At 35.2% G+C, this 17,356-nt stretch overlaps 1 pseudogene; it reads right to left on the bottom strand.

The window, feature by feature from the left end:
• Positions 1–5,642: 5,642 nt before the first annotated feature.
• LOC149531861 (E3 ubiquitin-protein ligase PUB23-like) lies at positions 5,643–16,197 on the bottom strand (annotated as a pseudogene).
• Between the last annotated feature and the right edge of the window lie 1,159 nt (positions 16,198–17,356).

The raw sequence follows: 17,356 nt of genomic DNA, 5'->3' as shown, positions 1-17,356 counted from the left end.
ATCTCACAAAACTAAAACATGAACAACCTTGTACATTTGTAACATATCTTGGTCTGTCAGCTTGTACATCCTCTTTAGCTTAGTACAATTGTATCTATCCAGCTTTTGTGTTAGTTCCTCCTTGATCAACATCTTTCACACATCGCACAACCCTTGGTTAGCTATTCCAATGCATCCTTTAGCTAGATCTCCTATCACCAAAGTGTTATCCTTCTTAGTTTAGCTTTCCAAGTGCATCACTAATCCAAATACACTATCTTAGGTGCTCTCCGATAGATCCTTGTAGGATATAGCTTTCCTCATGTCTGATCTTGGTTCGTTAGTACCTCGTCCTACCCATCTCATTGGCAAACGGTTCTCTTTTGGATTTTCACTTTCTTTTGATTTGGAATCTTCTCTTTTGGGTCTTGAAGTATCTTTTCCAAGCAATCTTTTTGTTCCCTTCTCAAGGTTTCCACGATCTTTCATATCATGGTATGTTGCGAATGGGGCACTCTGAGCATACAGTTTTGATCAAGTATTTCATTTATCTTTTTTTGCTTGTGGGTTACCCAGTGTCGGTTCCATGCTGTTTCCTCTGGGTTTCATGTGTGATGCTAGGGCAATCCTTGTGTGTTTGTTTCGAGTTAGTCCGTCAATCCTCTGGGCAGTTGGTGACACGACCTTGATGTTCTTGGTAACCTTGGAAATTAACCAACAGTCCTATAACAAAGCTAGTGCTCAACTACATGGTGGTACTTCTCTTTGAAGTATCCCCCTGCTAAAAAAGCTTCAATGGATTCCCTTCATCTCCATTATCCCCCATCCATATCCAACATTTGTCTCTCCTACCCCAGCTTGTGCAATCGTATCTCTCAAAATCAATCATCACTCTTAGCTTTAGGGATCCACAATCCTAGTCTTAGGGATCCACCCATCAAATAAATCCACCAAGCCTCATCTTTCGAGATCCACAATCCTAGTCCTAGGGATCTCTGACACCCATCTTTCACCAATCTGACTCTTTGAAATCCTGTTGCCTTAGCTTTATCTCATCCCATCATCCCTTCCCCTATCTTGGATTCCTTTTTATAGCGCTCCGCTCCTTCTTCCTCCACCTTCCATAAAGTCTTAAGCTTGCTTCCTCTTGCGCCTCTGATTAGCCCTTTATCATTCTCCCATAGTGAGAGTTTGAGCTAACTAAACCTCTTCTCTTAAGCCACTCTTCGTCCTCCCACCCGCCAAGATTCTTGTACTTTTCAAGAAGCCGTTGAGCCTCGCTTTCTCTCTCCATCGCCTTCTTGAGGGGGCATCTCATAGTCCATTCTCTCCTCTTCTGCTCTAGCCTTGGGCATCTTATTTTCTTATCTTTGATGCCATGCCACTTGCAGCATAACATCAAAGAGGGGCAAAATGTAGACACCTAAAATTCTTTAGAAAATAGAGTATTTTTATTTTATGAAAAGTCCCTGATGACATCATCATTTATTAATTAATTAATTAATTAATTTTTATGCCATTAAATCCCTTTATCTTAATTAAAAATATTTAATTAAGGAATCCCTCCCAAAAATGTTTAAATCTTATTTAAACATTATTTCCTTATTTATTAATTATTTAATTAATAAATTGACCAAAAATCTCAAAATAAATAAATAATTTATTTTTTGCACAAAACTTGGCCAATTTCCTTAAGACCACTAACCTCTTCCAAAATCTTCTAATCCTTCTTTAATTTCGATTAAAGGCTAATCCCATCATTTCCTACTCCTAATCCCAACTCAAAATATTTAGTTAAGATTAAATATTAATCCTCATATTTATTAATTATGTTTTAATGAATATCTCCTCAACCCAAACCTTCAAGATAAATAAAATTTATTTATCCTCATCCTAAGAAGTTCTAGACTCTTCTAAAAAGTCTTTATCCTCATCCTAAGCCTATCCCTAAATCCTCCATTTAGCCTAATCCACCCCATCCACCCATACTAACCAAGCTTAGCTACTAACTCACCCACCCTCATTAAAAGCCACCCACTTGCCCAACTCTAACATCCCTAATCTAATCCTAAACCCAAGTCTAATCCCCCCTAACCTTGTCACATTCCCCAAGAAAACTTAAGACTTTCCTAAACCAAGCAAAGTCAACAATCTCAACTCCCTCCAAAATATCCCACCCACCCAACAATGAATGCTCTTACAAAATCCATAAAGACTCTTACAAACCCATTCATTGCTCTTACAAGCCATTTATGAGGGTCTTTAAGGCCTTGAGCTTCTTTTGTTGACTCAGCCTTGCCCTTTCTTCCATCCACTCACCCTGTGACATGTGTCACTCCCTGATTGACTGTAAGGAAGCACAATCCATGTGCTCTCCTCTCATGCAATCTGAGCCCTCCATGAGCTTTTTCCCATCCTTGCATCTTAGCCCTCAAACCCTCAATCCCTTAGCCTATAAATTGAATCCCCTCCCAAGCCATTTTAATCACAATCCTTAAGCTAAAGTTATAATGCTCTTTTGAGAAGCCATTTTACCAATCTCACTCACTCACACCAAAAATCCCAAATCCATCTCCATTGAAGCATAGAGCAAGTTTGAGCATACATACCAATCCTTTACTTAGACTCATCTACCAAACAAAGAGCTAATTCCTATTGGGAGAGTCCATTCATTTGGCTCACATTCCTAATTAGGGGTTCCTCTTTTGTCTATCTCATATGTTATGTTAATTTAGTTAATGTTAATGCTTTTGTTTTCATTAAATCAGTGTTTCTTGCATACTAAAGTAGCATATACATTAATGATCTCACCTCTTATTATGCCACTACCACTGAACATACATAGAAGCCATCCAAAGAGAAAGCCACCCAACTTGTCGAATTAGAAGATCATTAAATCCTATACCAACTAAAATTTCAAGCACAAAAAACTAATCCAAAGCTAATCACATGTATTCATAGTTGTCAAAATATCCATAGTTGAAATAGCACCCACAACAAGTGCCAAACCCATCCAACTATCCATACCTCCAAAAGTATACCAAGTGAATCTCACATCATCAACATATCCAATCTATAACCTACAATCACAAGCCTCAAGAGCAATACTTGCCACATATATACCAAGAAGCTCCCACTACAAAAGATAATGTCAAATCTATAACCAATCCATTGACAACATCTCAAAGAAGTGAATCTATGTAGTCTCAAGGACATCCATAATACAAAAATCAATAACCTGCAAGAACAACTCTCATAACCAATCTCCAAAAATCTCCCAAGTTCTCCACAACTAATAAAGGAAAGAGATTAAGGAATAACCATGTCATCTCTCACATGACATATATGAACATGAACCAGTGATCAAAATCTCCAACCAATATCAAATCTAATGTAAGCGAAACTGAACATCCAAGAAGATAACCAAGACCAAAGAGAAACCATGCAAATCATAACATGTATCATGTCCTTCTACACACACCTCTAGATGTAAATTTTGTGAGTATGATTTCTTTATAAAACCCCAACAAGAAGCCACAACAACACCCAAACTATACCATATAACTAATCATGGATGCAAGCCTCTCAAAAGAAGTTCAAACTCATAAACCATTCCTAATCCAAGGAATATGCCCAATATAAAAACATCTCCCAAACTCAACTAGCATAACAACATATGAAAATGGAGATAACCAATGTTAAACCATATCTCAAATGAACCCACTAGAGCTAAATCAAGTATTGTAGCTCAAGATCCATATCTATAAAAGACAAGCATAAATATAATGAACCTAAGAGAAACAATGGGCTATAGCTCTCAAGAAGAAAATTTTTGAGTAGACCAAGAGTGGGAAATGAGAAGGCTCATCAAAACAAGATATCCAAGTCTCCAATCAAGACTCATCTAAGAACAATCTCCTCTCAAGTCCATATTAGGTGAATACCCCTCAGACTTCCTACTAAAACCATCAACTATCCCAACAAATACTTCTCTAATCAAAGAAAAATCAACATCACCACCATCTCTAAGTATCCATGAGCACATGTAACCAATCAATCCATGCCAAATCCAAATACAAAATAGCAATATCATGAAGTATCCAACTTATGATCAATGTACTCAATACCAAGAAAGTAAACCAAAATCAATGTCAAAGTTCCAACCATAGCCTTAGGAACATAAACATGACAATATGATCTAACCATCTCAACCAAAGAGATAACATGCTCCATATGAACATAATATAAAATGTCACAACTCTAAATGCATATCAAGAGTATACCATGACATAATAATGAAACGATCCTCACACCAAGGATAACATGTCAAATGAAAGCATAAATCACACCTTTACCAAGAATCCCAAAAGTCCTTAAGATGCAACCATCTCCACACACCATGAAGAAAACCATCTCCATATACCATGAAGAACCATCTCCACACACCATGAAGATAACAAGTGCACCATGCAAATGACAAAGACGATTCTGCAACAACATGATCTAAGACAAACCTCCAACATCTGTAAACACTCAATCATTATATCAATTCCAGAAACTCCCACGCAATCATGGTACCAAGTCAACCATGAAATCATAATACCCATCTCCTAGATGAAGATCCTCTAGGTCTACAATCACACAACCAAAGTGTCAAATACCGAGTGAAACCAAGATCTCCAAACTAAGAAGACACAAACCAAACTAGGAACTAATCCTGCACTATCACCTCATCACTATCAGAAGCTCCTACTAAATCATGTACCCAAGCTATCTGTGACATCATGATAAAAAACCATCCTCTAACCATGAAAATCAACCAATTCATAAAACCATCAAAGAACTCAAAATGCACATCATGAGCTCCTCAAAAGAAACCAAATAACCATGATCCTCAATCAAGAAGATATATCACCATAACCAAATCGGGAATCCAAACTAATGAAAATCAAGGATGTACCTGTATATCCAATCATGTCATGCTAAAATCCATGACACCATGATCACATCCATGAACCGAGCATCTAACTCTCAATATGTCCAACCTGTTAGCATAAAATAGTCAACCATAATCATCCATCATGACTATACCTGGTAACAACATCTCATCCCTTCTACATCGAGAAAAATCAACAAATCATGTGACTTAGGGAATAGACAACCCAAATCCAAGCCACCAATCTAAATATGCACCAATAATGAAAGATCAATGGGTAAAAACAACCCATAACTGGGCCATAAATGCAACCTATAAGTATAGACCGCTTACAAAATTGCACAACTTGTAGACCCAACAAGTCATCATACGTATCCAAACCAAACACTGATAACATATCATCATGAGACCAATCTAAAATATGAACTGAGTATAGAATGACATCAAATCTTAAATCTCCAAACATACAATGTCATAAACTCATAATGCTACCATAGTCAATATATATCATAAACTATTCAAATCAATATATCACCAAATAAACCATGCCAAACCTACACCAAATCTAAACCAATATGTAGAGCTTTCCAAGAGCTTTTTGTTGACTACTCAAAATCCAAAATCCAACTCCGTATACCCAAGTTGTACCCTAATTTATGCTTAAAATAAAAAAATCTAACTTTTAGGCTTTTAAAACCTAAAAAAAGGCAAAATCATAGAACCAAACCTACACCAAGTTGTAGTACTTTGAATTATCTTTCCAACACTTGTAAGAAGTTTGAAATCTAATATCTTGAGAGAAAGTTATAACCATTTTATTAAGATGGTCTTTTTACCAATTTCACTATTTTTCTTTTTTGACAAAAATTCTCACAGGATTAAATTTGATGGCCATCATGGGCTGAAACTAAAAAACCCTTTCATTTTTTCTAAAAATGGCCAAATTAGGGCATATTATATATCAAAATTTATGAAAATTTTGACCCGGATCCAATGGTGAGGTTTTCTTTTACCCAAGAGATCATTTTGCAAGCTCCCCCCTAAAACCCTCATTTAAATGAAACATCTGAAAAACTCTTTTGTCCAACAATTTCACATGCCCAAAATCTACCAATATCCCATCATAATAGCAAACCCAAAATCTTCATATCTAAAATAAATAACTCATATATCTTGCCCTTTCTTTTATTCTCTCATGCATTCCCATGGATTAAATCTAGGGTTACAATAATAAAACCATAGCTCTGATACCACTTGTAAGGAAACTTGTAACAAAGAATATAGCCATTTCCATATAACCCATAATAGATCTAAAATAAATATGTAATTAAAATCCACATGCAAGAAAATAGACAACATACCCACAAAAAAGTGACATAAGATATACCCTGGGAAACAATCATTGAGGCAAAAACTCAGCCTCCAAAAGCATCCATCACTATGTATTATTCAGTAAAAATACTATTGCAATACAACCATGGAAGCCTTTAAAGTTATAGCAACAACCAAGAAATCTATGTGAACAAGCGTGAATCCACACATCCCATGCCATGCTTCCAACCATCACAAATGTTCCCTTGGATAACCTATCAAGCCTTGACCTTTTCGGCTCTTTCCCTTTTTTTCTTTGTCTTCTCACTTCTTCTCACCCAACAACTATCCTTGTGGCTACTTATATAGTAGCAAGTCACACAAAACCACCAAGTGGTATTACATAAACTATGTGCTAAAACCATGTGCTACCTAACCCATTGAACCCACATTTAATATTAAAAATATAATTCTTTTCCCCAATATTAAATAATTACATGAAACATTATCACAATATTACAATACAACTCATCAACTATATCCCATGGGAATCTTTACATGTTGCATGTCCATCTAGGTGCAACATTACATAATAAAATAAAATAATACAATATAACAATATTATGCAATGTGTGCAACACCCATTATCTCAATAGTTGAGCATTTCTTAAGGCACCTATATGTAGGGTGTCACAACTGATTGCAATTATAACACTTCATGGTGGCCCTCTACCTTGGTTGTTTCTCCTTCCTCTCAAACTAGTGTTAGAGCCACTACCTCTGCTAATACCTCCTCTTCCTGAAGTTCCTTCCTACTACTCAGTGATCTTGTTGTCTCCTTGTGACCTACAATATGATCCTCTTCAATCATAGTTTCTTTGACCTCTTCCTTCTCTATCCTTACCTCTACCTTTGAAGTTTGAGTCTTCCTTCTTTTTATTCTTCTCTTCCACTTTTAAAGAAAGTTGGAAGCATTTATGGACTTTTGTAGGAGGCCATAAATTGATATCTTCTTATATGCTCCATTTCAAGCCTCCTAGATACCTAGCCACTCTAATAGGTTCATCTTCTTATACTCTTGACCTTAAACACAACTTCTAAAAATATTCAGTGTAAGTTTCCACATCTATGTCCTTTTCTATGAAACTATGCCTCTTCTTGTGTAATTGAACCTCATAGTCCTCTAGTAGGTTTTTCTCTTTCACCTTTGTTACCATGGCTTTCCAATTTGCAATGGGCTTCTTTCCCAATTTTTCCTTCTCTTGTTGGAGGTACTTCCACTATGTTAGGGCTGATCCCCTTAGCCTAGACTTGGCTACCTTGACTCTTTGTGCTTCGCTCGCACCTTCACATTGAAAATGATTCTCCATTATTTCAATCCACTCCATTACCAATTCAGGTTCCATCTTCCCACTAAATAAAGAGACTCCTTCTAGGGCCTTTCCACCTAATTCCTTGATGGCTTTTAGGAATGAATCTTCATTAGTGGGAGGGCCTAGTTCAAGAATACAATCTTCCTCATCCATCATTTCTTTACCCTTATTGTGACTTTCACCTTCTTTGTCTTTCAATTCTTAGCTACCTTAGCAACTTCTTCTAGTTTGGTCTTCATTGCTTCTAGAGCTTCTTTAAGGATTTTGATCATCTCCTTCTACTCACCCATTTCTTTTTCCAATTTTGCATTGGTCACCATATTTGATTCTCCAACTAACTTTGCAAGCTGAAACATCTACCCACAAACCCCAATCTTCAGCTGTGATACCACTATGATGTAATGTTAGGTTATTTTGCTCCTTTAGTCCTTACCTTCTTAAGGACTTGCTTAGGCTTTCTCCTAGCCTATTAGCATTCCTTAGAAGCCCTAATCCCTAGAGGATCTCTATCCTATCCTTTAACTATGCACAACCTAGTTACATCAATAGTTATAGTTCCTTCTTTATCCAAATACCTCTTCAGACTCACTTCCTAACCTTCTCCATTGGTCTTTTCTAATGATTTTTCTCAACCCTGTAGAGTGAGGGGCTCATAAAAGTGATGTTAGACTTCTCTTAGACTTTTATACATCAATTTCACAAGTTACCTTCAAGTTCCTTACTCTTACTTGGAAACTGCCAAAAATAAGGCTTCTAGAATTAGCTCTCTAACTTGAGTTTTTGGACTTTAATCTTGATTTTCTATGAATAAGGTGGAAAAAATAATTTATATTTGAGTAACCTTTTTGAAAATCTCAAAGATTTTGTGGGTGTCAGGTCTTGAAGTTGTCCGTACACCAGAAAGCAATTTTTATGCCTATATTGAGGGTTTTACAATAAAGATGATACGCCTAACTAGGGCATGATCTTTCCCTCTACAAAAATTGTCATGAAACATTTTCCTATGGTAGATGTTGACACTACTTACCCTTCCTCATTCTGAAATACTTGGTTTGAAGTATCCAATACATTCAAACCCCAAAAGCTCTCTTCCAAAATTGTGATCACCTAACCAAGTATAACATACTTGCCTAAGGCATCACATTTGAACATCTTAGTCAACATCCAAGGGCCCCCACAAATAAGTACATTATGTACAATAGATCCTCTCCCATTTCCCCTAAAGCCATGAAGAACTCATGGTGGGAACTCATGGGAGAACCATTCTTGCATAGACTATCAAAACTATACCAACACATAAGATGTTCATAAATGAATTTCAAAACATACTTAGATGAGTGCCTTCCAACTTGAAACTTGAATAGAAAAGTACTGTAATAACACAACTAACAAAGACCATACACTAGATTGAATGATTCAATTCATTATTTCATACAGGTAATAAAAGACTCTTAAAACTGAACTAGAAATCATGGATCCAATTGCACAAAATTGTTAATTACAGCTTCCAACCTTTGGGATGTATTTATTTCATGGTTTTATAAGTCACAAAAGAGGTTGTAGGTAGTTGGAGTAACCATAAACCTCTTTCTTGCATTTTTCAACTTCTTTGTCAAAAAGTTGTCAAGCAACTTTTCAAAAAGTTGCACAATTGTGACAATATTTTGCATCTTTGATCATTTTTTTATCTCCTTCATTTGGGAACTTCCAAACCTATCTATTTTGACCCAATAATGAAGTCTAGGATGATTTTTCCCCTAGGACGCCAATTTGCATGATCTACGCCATTTTTGCCTTCTTGACAATCTTTGCACAATTGTTGCACAATTGACATCTCTTGGACATCTTCTCCCTTTCTAGCTCCCAAATGACATGTTAGGAACTCCAATCCATGAAAGAGGATGAAAATAAATCATGGAGGATAAGATGGGTTAAAACCACACCTTCCTCATATCATCATGGTCCTATACCTATGCTTCCTAACACAAGCTACACTCACAAACACACTAAATCCATCTACCTAGGAACAATTGCAACCCAAAAAGATGACCTTGAAAAGGTCCAAACTCACTCACACCATTGAATTGGCTAGACTTAGTAAATTCCAAAAATCCAATCCAACTACAAACCAAAATGATGACTTTTACTAGGTGCACCTACACTATGCAACCTGCAAATCTATAACAGGTTTTGTGTGTGTGGGTGGCTATAAAGAGGTTTTCCTTAAAGCTAATCCCTCATTTTGGTGATTTCCACCTCCAGGAATAGCTATTAGAAAAAAAATGTTATGTATATGTGTGTACCCTATATTTGTAGATCTAGAATGTAAATATGTTAAAATACTAAGAATCTACTTTGTTAGTGAAACCCTAGCATGTAAGTGTGCATATATGTAAATGTATGAAGGTGCAAAGAATTAGATTTGAAGCATGATGTAGAAATCATAGCAAGCCCCCAAGGTTTAAATACTTTTACCATCTTTGAGATCCATTCATAGCTCCATGTTTGATATAGTCACCTTTGAATGCTTGATGAAGAATAATAGCCTTACTTGCAATGATGAAGAAGAAACCAACCCTTTCTTTCACCTTGCAATTCTCTAAGTTAGATTGGGATGTCGAAAAGTCCTTTCTCCTTCTTTCTCTCATGTACAAATGAGGTATTAAATGCCTTTTTATAGGAGATTTTGTGAAATTACTTCACAATGCACAAGTGAGATTTTATTGGAGGAGTTCAACATTTTTTAGCCCTTAATCATTAGAAACCCTAGAATGAGGCTGACCTAGGTCGACCTAGTCTATACAAGGCCAACCTGGGCTAACTTGGGTCAATCTAGTCTAGACTAGGCCAACCTGAGTAGACCTAGTCCATAAGGTTGAACTTCAGGGTCTTCTTGTCCAGTTTCCAGATTTAGTAAGGGTTAGGGATGGAATAAGTGTGTCAGATTGTCATCTGGAGATCCAACTTAAGATTTTGAGGTCCTAGAAAGAGAGGATACACATAGATTAGTTCCTAATATAGTGAATATGTGAAGGAGGGAAATTAAGGATGATTTTTTAGGTCCTACCTCAAATTCCCCTAGGAAAATGAGGAGAAAAGATGTGAATATGAAATGCAAACACACTAATGAACAACTAAAAGGTATTAAATCGAAGTGTGTCCAACTTAAGATGATACAATATGCATAGTTGTATGTTAGTGTGTTAATATTTTCTATAATTTTATTTAAATAAAAAAATTATTAAATATATTTAATCTATATATGTTTATACATACGTACATCCAAAAATATGGCCTTAGAATAGGGGTAGTACTTCATGTAAATCTTCTCTTATTAGACCCAAACAATTGAGCCAATCAATAAAAATAAAAATAATTTTATTAGTATTAGAAATTAAAAATATCACATTTATACCTTGGAAAAATAAAATAAAATAAATAAATAAAAATACTTAAATATGATTAGATACAAAAAAGGATTAATCAATAGTTAAATAGAAGTGATTGCAATAGTATTAGCCTAGGATAAATACAATAAGAAGTATATATATATTTTTGATTTTTTTGTTAGAAAGATATAAAAGGGAAAAAAATTAATGGATGAATATAACTTCCACAATTTAGATGGAGGTAATCTATAAATCAAGTTTTCTATGTTAGGTACAATTGGAGGTTGTTAGAGCTGTTTAAAATTTAGGGTGATGAAAAATTGTGAATGAAAACTTTCTATATTAGGGAAAAATTAATTATCACCATTATGTTTTTCTTGTCTATCAATGCCACCACTTCTATTCAATTACAAATTATTTACAGTTAATGAGGTATACGAGTAATGATATTTACTACCACCTATGCTAATGGAAGTGATAAAGAAATTTTGATAAATTATAAAACAAGAAATAAGATGCAATTTTCATCCAAATCAATTATAGTGGAGGCTCTTTCAAAAGAAATAATAAAATAAAATGAGGTTAATTTTCATTTTCTAAATAGATTTTCTTCTAAAAGATTTTCCTTTTGATATTGGGATTTATACTATAAATAAATGGTATTAATGATAGATAGAGATGACATTGTAAATGGATGCATTATTGGCCAACATTGACATTTATTTATGCATATGAATGTGTGTATTTAGTTGTTAATGTGTGCATTATAGAAAACATAGCTAAGCTATTGTATGATCTTTAAGACCATCTTGAGGTGATTAGTTAAAAAATGGGATGAAGATGAGCATATACTATTTCCTTCATAATATTTTTTACATCAAGGCTACTTATAAAGGACACGATGAATTTAAAAAATTAATCTAAACAAAAATAGTTAGGTTTGAATGAGAGAAGCATGTTATTCGGGAGCTAGGATGGTGTTGACTCTATAAATAGTGAAATCTTGTGCATACAAGAATTAGAGACATGCTTCATTGTATTTTCTATTGATTGGTTTCTAAATGTTGTTTTACTTCCTTTAGTGCCACTTATAGAAACTAAGGAAGCTAGCAAATGTCAATGTGGAGGATGTTGGCACTAGAGGATTTCCATTATCTCAAGTTAACTTCTCAACTTTTTATTTCCTTATAGTTGTTAAAAATTTTGAAGAATGGATTTATTGTGAAGTTTGATTTTAGCAGCCACACAAGGGCTTTAGTGTTGCTTTAAATATGGATGGTTTCCCACAATGTTCATAATATTGAAACCAAGAATTACACCCTCAAAAGGGTCAAGAGGAAAGTTAGTGGAAGGCCATGTCTAATAATATAGTGTCTATGATTTGAGAGTTTGAGGAATGGAGAACTTAAGAATTTAGCTAAAAAATTTGAAGTTTAATTTTAGCAGCTACATAAGGGGTTGAGTGTTGGTTTGAATATGGATGGTTTCCCACAATGTTCATAATATTGAGACCAAGAATTACACCCTCAGAAGGGTCAAGAGGAAAATTAATGGAAGGTCATGTCTAATAATACAGTGTATATGATTTGAGAGTTTGAGGAATAGAGAACTTAAGAATTTAGCTAAAAAATACACCTATACAAGCTTCAAGGGGGAACCTGGTGAAGTTTCACTTGATTCAATATTTGATTCTTCAAGGGAAATTCTTCTCAAATATATGTATTCATTTTGTGCAATAATTTTTCATTATATTTATCCTTAAGGGGGTCCCTTGGCTAATTAATACTTTTTTGATGCTACATTTTTAGGATCATTGTAACAAGGGAAAACTATTGACTATATGAAACTATTATATTAGTTATGATTGTTGCAACATTTTTTGACAACTACTATTTTCTAGTGTATAAATATTTTTTCCCACGTATCAAATAAAATATCATGATTTCAATTTCCTCACTCATTATGTGAATCTCTACTAGATATGATTTAACAACTTCAACCAATTAGTTATCTCCAAAATGTTCTTTTATAATCGCATTCAACTCATTCAAGTTATGTTAAATAATGTGGTACTTGATTAACCACTATGAAATTACTAGTTGAACTTCTTTTTTTGGTATACAAGGAGCATCCTTGCATACTGAACTACCTAACCTTGGGCGTACATATTGCCAAGTTGGGGTCTAGGAAAAGGTGAGACTAGTCCCATTGTGGGGAAGGGAGGATGCACAACTTGTAAGCGACCCCCCATCTTAAAACAATTAGAGAGTAGAACTCAAGGCCTATAGGGAGAAAACACATAGTCCAAGCCAAGTCATCTACCCGTGAGGGTTTATTTATCTTTTTACTATACCAGGATGATGACAATGATGATGATAATAATACTGATAATAATAATAACATTTCACTTTAGAGTTTTTGATTAGAGGAAAGTAGGCTTTGAAGGAACCTAAACACTTGAACAATAGAAGAGTCTAAAACAATAAACAACACCAGACTAAAAATGAGTCCACAAGAAAATATCAAATTTATAATTACTTCATAAAAATATAAGCATATAAATCTTGAATATAGCACGATGGTTTTTTAGGTAGCACTTGTAAGAATATTTTTCCATCATAAGATCACACTTCGTTTTCTATCATCAAGATGATATAAGAACAAGAGGAGAAAAATTTGAATCACATCATCTCAATGATAGATCACAACATGTGATTTAAAATATTTACGAACAAAAACTCAGAAAAAATATACCTTAAAAATTTATTTTTAAATATTACAGAGTTGTAAAAATTTGATGCCATTAATCTTAAATATAATTTTAATTTGAAGACATTTAAACTCAATTAAAAGGTTTACTATACTAATAAAATAAATTTAACTTAAATATCATACTATTCAAGCCAAACAATTAGTTATCAAATATAATAATTAATTATCTTATTTCAATAAAAAATAAAATATTATTATCGAATAGAAAGTAATAATAATTTTTTTTTAGAGGTCCTCTACGAAATATTTGTATCTATTCGATACAGGAGCATGAGCCTTACGGCTGAACTTATTTGGCTAAGAGCCTTGGTGGGCTCTTTAAGAACCTTTCAACTTCACCGCTAGACCAAAGGCCCATTGACCAAAATCACTTTTGAATCATTGAACATTGACTATATAATATTTAAATTATATTAATATGTTGGTAAATATATTATATAATTTGATAATCTCATTGCAAAGAACCAGTACCCTAAAGGTCTGTAAGTTTTTACAAAAATAAGAAAATGTTGTATTGATCCTTTACATTTCATAAGAAAAGGGAAAGTTTTAATCAAACTAGTGCAGACTTTAGGCAAATGTTGATTTCTTTCCCGCAACAGTCAAGATCTCTGAGGGAAATGGTTTTTCGTTTATGTAATTATTGATCTCGTTCTATTTTTCGATGGATTTGTGCGCAAGTAATTAGTGACGTTGCTCGCTACGGGGGTGAACATCCATCACAGGAAGCTTTCTGCAATGCACAAACTCAATTAATTTCTAAGAATAGCCATTAACTTATGTTTTGATCACAGGGGGATTACACTTCACATTTATCTGATGTTCTATCATTGTTAACGCTGACCGAGAGCGGCGAGTATATGATCAGAGAGTGCCTCATAATCTAAGTAGTTTCCACGCTGAATTATAGTGCCTCATTTATTTTTGAAAATTTACGGAGGTAAAGCAAGAGGTGGTCTTCGTTTAGACATGACTATGCAATTTAAGCATCTCCTTCACCTTACTTTTTGTCTTCGCTGTGCATTCGCTGTGTAGGACCAAGCACAATCTGGTGACTGCACCAATCTCCAACAGTTCATCAACTACTTGTTTACTGCAATCTGAAAATTTACAGAGCAACGAAAGGATCCAAACGGTTTTCTCCGTTGACAAGTCGGAGACTGTCATCATTTTCTAAGAGATTGCAGGGATGCCCATGGCGTGGTCAGCCAGGGCAGCGCTCCCTTCTGCACAACCGCATAACACGTTGAGAAGACATAAAGACTACCCCCAATTCAAGGGCCTTTATTCTGCTGCGTTGGCTGTTGGAATTGATTGTCGTAAGAACTTCAAGGGCAACCACTGTAGACTGGTGGGACACCTCCTACATCAATAGCTCCAGTAGCACTTTGATTAACTCGCCGTTGGCATTCATGACAAGGCGTTCAAGGCCTTTTCTTGAAAGCATGTGTAAGAGCATGACGGAATATAGGCGTGCATTGGAGGTGCCTCTCTTAAGAATCAAGGCAAGGGACAGAAGGCACTTACTTGTGGTGATGGAATCAAGCATCTTGTTAAGCAAAGGAAGAGAGCAAAGGATTCCCAAGGCTTCCTCGTAGGAGACTGTAGCATCGTAGAAGAAACCCTCTTCATCAGATTGAATGACAGAGATTAGGACAGCCGGCGCAGCGGACAATGTGATGAACCGCCTGTTGCTTTTGCTATCATCGGCCACAGATCTGAGCTTCTTCAACACTTTTAATTGAAATGATTTCATGTCTTGTAGCAATTTATCGAGGCGATCTGCATCGAGTTGCAGTCGGGGCATAGAAATCCGCTGGACTCTTGCCAAGGAGTTGAGAATGCACCAGTGTTGGATGAGATGACGTAGTGTGTGGTTGGGTGTGAGGTCGGTGTTTTGAAGGGGTTGCTTTGTGAGAGGGCAGGTGTTGTTCCCCATTGCAAACATCCACTTCTCAATGCTCTGCCTATCGTAGGTCGCACCAGTGTAGAGTGTGATGGGGTCTTTCATGAGCTACATAGATATCGGGCACAAGAAATATGAAGGGATTTCTAGCTCTATGGAATTGATACGCCTCCAGATAACAGAGAGAGAAGAGTGTTGGGTATTCTTTACAAGGTGTTGATAATGTGGAGTGGTGATAAAGGAGGCAACGAATGCTCTATATAAACATATTTACCAAGATTGCCGCGTACGGGAAAGGGGAAAAATGTCGTCACGGGTTCTACGTCTGTTACAAGTTGCTGGGCCTTTGGAAAAGACATAATGTGAGCTTATATGGCATGGTCAAATGTCGGTAGTCTTACCATTTTTCTCAGCGCAACGTCTTTACGGGATGTACATTTGACCGTATTTATCAATTTGTTGAGAGTTAAGAGGTCGCAGTGGGTCCCTTCCTTTTCTTTTTTCTCCAGTCGTTAAATCTGACCGTTTCATTATTGAAGACAAATTCGAGTGGATTTGCCAACGCGAATCACGTTTAAACAGGAAATAGAGAGGACCTATGGAAATGATAATGTGAATCTTTCAGGGTCCGTTTGATTCATGGAAGTTAAAAAATCTGGATTTTTACAAATCTTGATTTAGTCAAATCAAGGTTTTGCATATCTTCATTTTGATTTTTGGGATTTTACTAAAACTGTTTGTTTCACTCGGAAGATGTGTGTGAAGTGCGTAAGCTTGGAGTTGAAAGCAAATTTCAAAAAGTAGTCCAATCTATTGTTTTTACACTCTTTAAAAAACAAAACCAGGTTTTGATTTTCAATTCCTGCTTGCTAGCAGGAATTTGGAAAAACTGGTTTTGAGGCAAAATTGGAAGTCGCATATGCTAATTTCGTTTTACAAATTTTGAAACAAACACACAAATTTTTAAATCCGGATTTTGATAAAGCCAATTCCTGTCATCTTCCACGAACCGAACGGACCCTCAATGAATTGAAGTCTTTGAAGGGCATTTTGGTTTTCAACGAATTTAAGTTTAAGGAAAAATAAAGACACAATTTCTTCTCTTGCTAACTTCCTTACTATTGATTAGAGTTTCATTAGGAAATAAGTTACAAAACTAATATTTTCAGTGGCCTATTTTTAATCAATTTTTAATCTCGTGGGATGCTATTGTATAAAGTTTGAGACAACAATATTTAAAAAATCAATTTGTAATGAATAATCTTAATTTTTGATTGGCTGAACTCTATTTTGCCAGACCTTTTGGCTTTTGTCAGAATTTAAAAATTAAATGATATTTAGAAAAGACAACACATTTAGATAAACTCACATTGATTGCAAGCATATAGATATGAATTTAATATGCAAAGTTGAAGGTAAAGTTGAGTTGCATTGATTGCAGGCAAATACATATGAATTTATTATGTGGAGTTGAAGGTAAAGTTGATTGTAAAAGGTGTAGGGGATAGAGAAAGAAATTATTCACAACTGGCTCTGGCATTTGGCATAGATTCAAAAATCCAGCCTTTTTGTAAAGATAGAAACAATAGTTCAGATTTCACAAAGGGGAAGTGTTTTGAACAAGTAAAAATTTGAACGCCCTCTTCATACTCGATAGTTTCCTGTGGTATTGTCTTGTTCATTTCATCCA

The sequence above is a fragment of the Cupressus sempervirens genome, chromosome 11, assembly GCF_028749045.1.
Source record: "Cupressus sempervirens isolate cs-2001-9-10 chromosome 11, ASM2874904v1, whole genome shotgun sequence".
NCBI lineage: Eukaryota > Viridiplantae > Streptophyta > Pinopsida > Cupressales > Cupressaceae > Cupressus > Cupressus sempervirens.
This window is presented reverse-complemented; position numbering and strand designations above follow the sequence as displayed.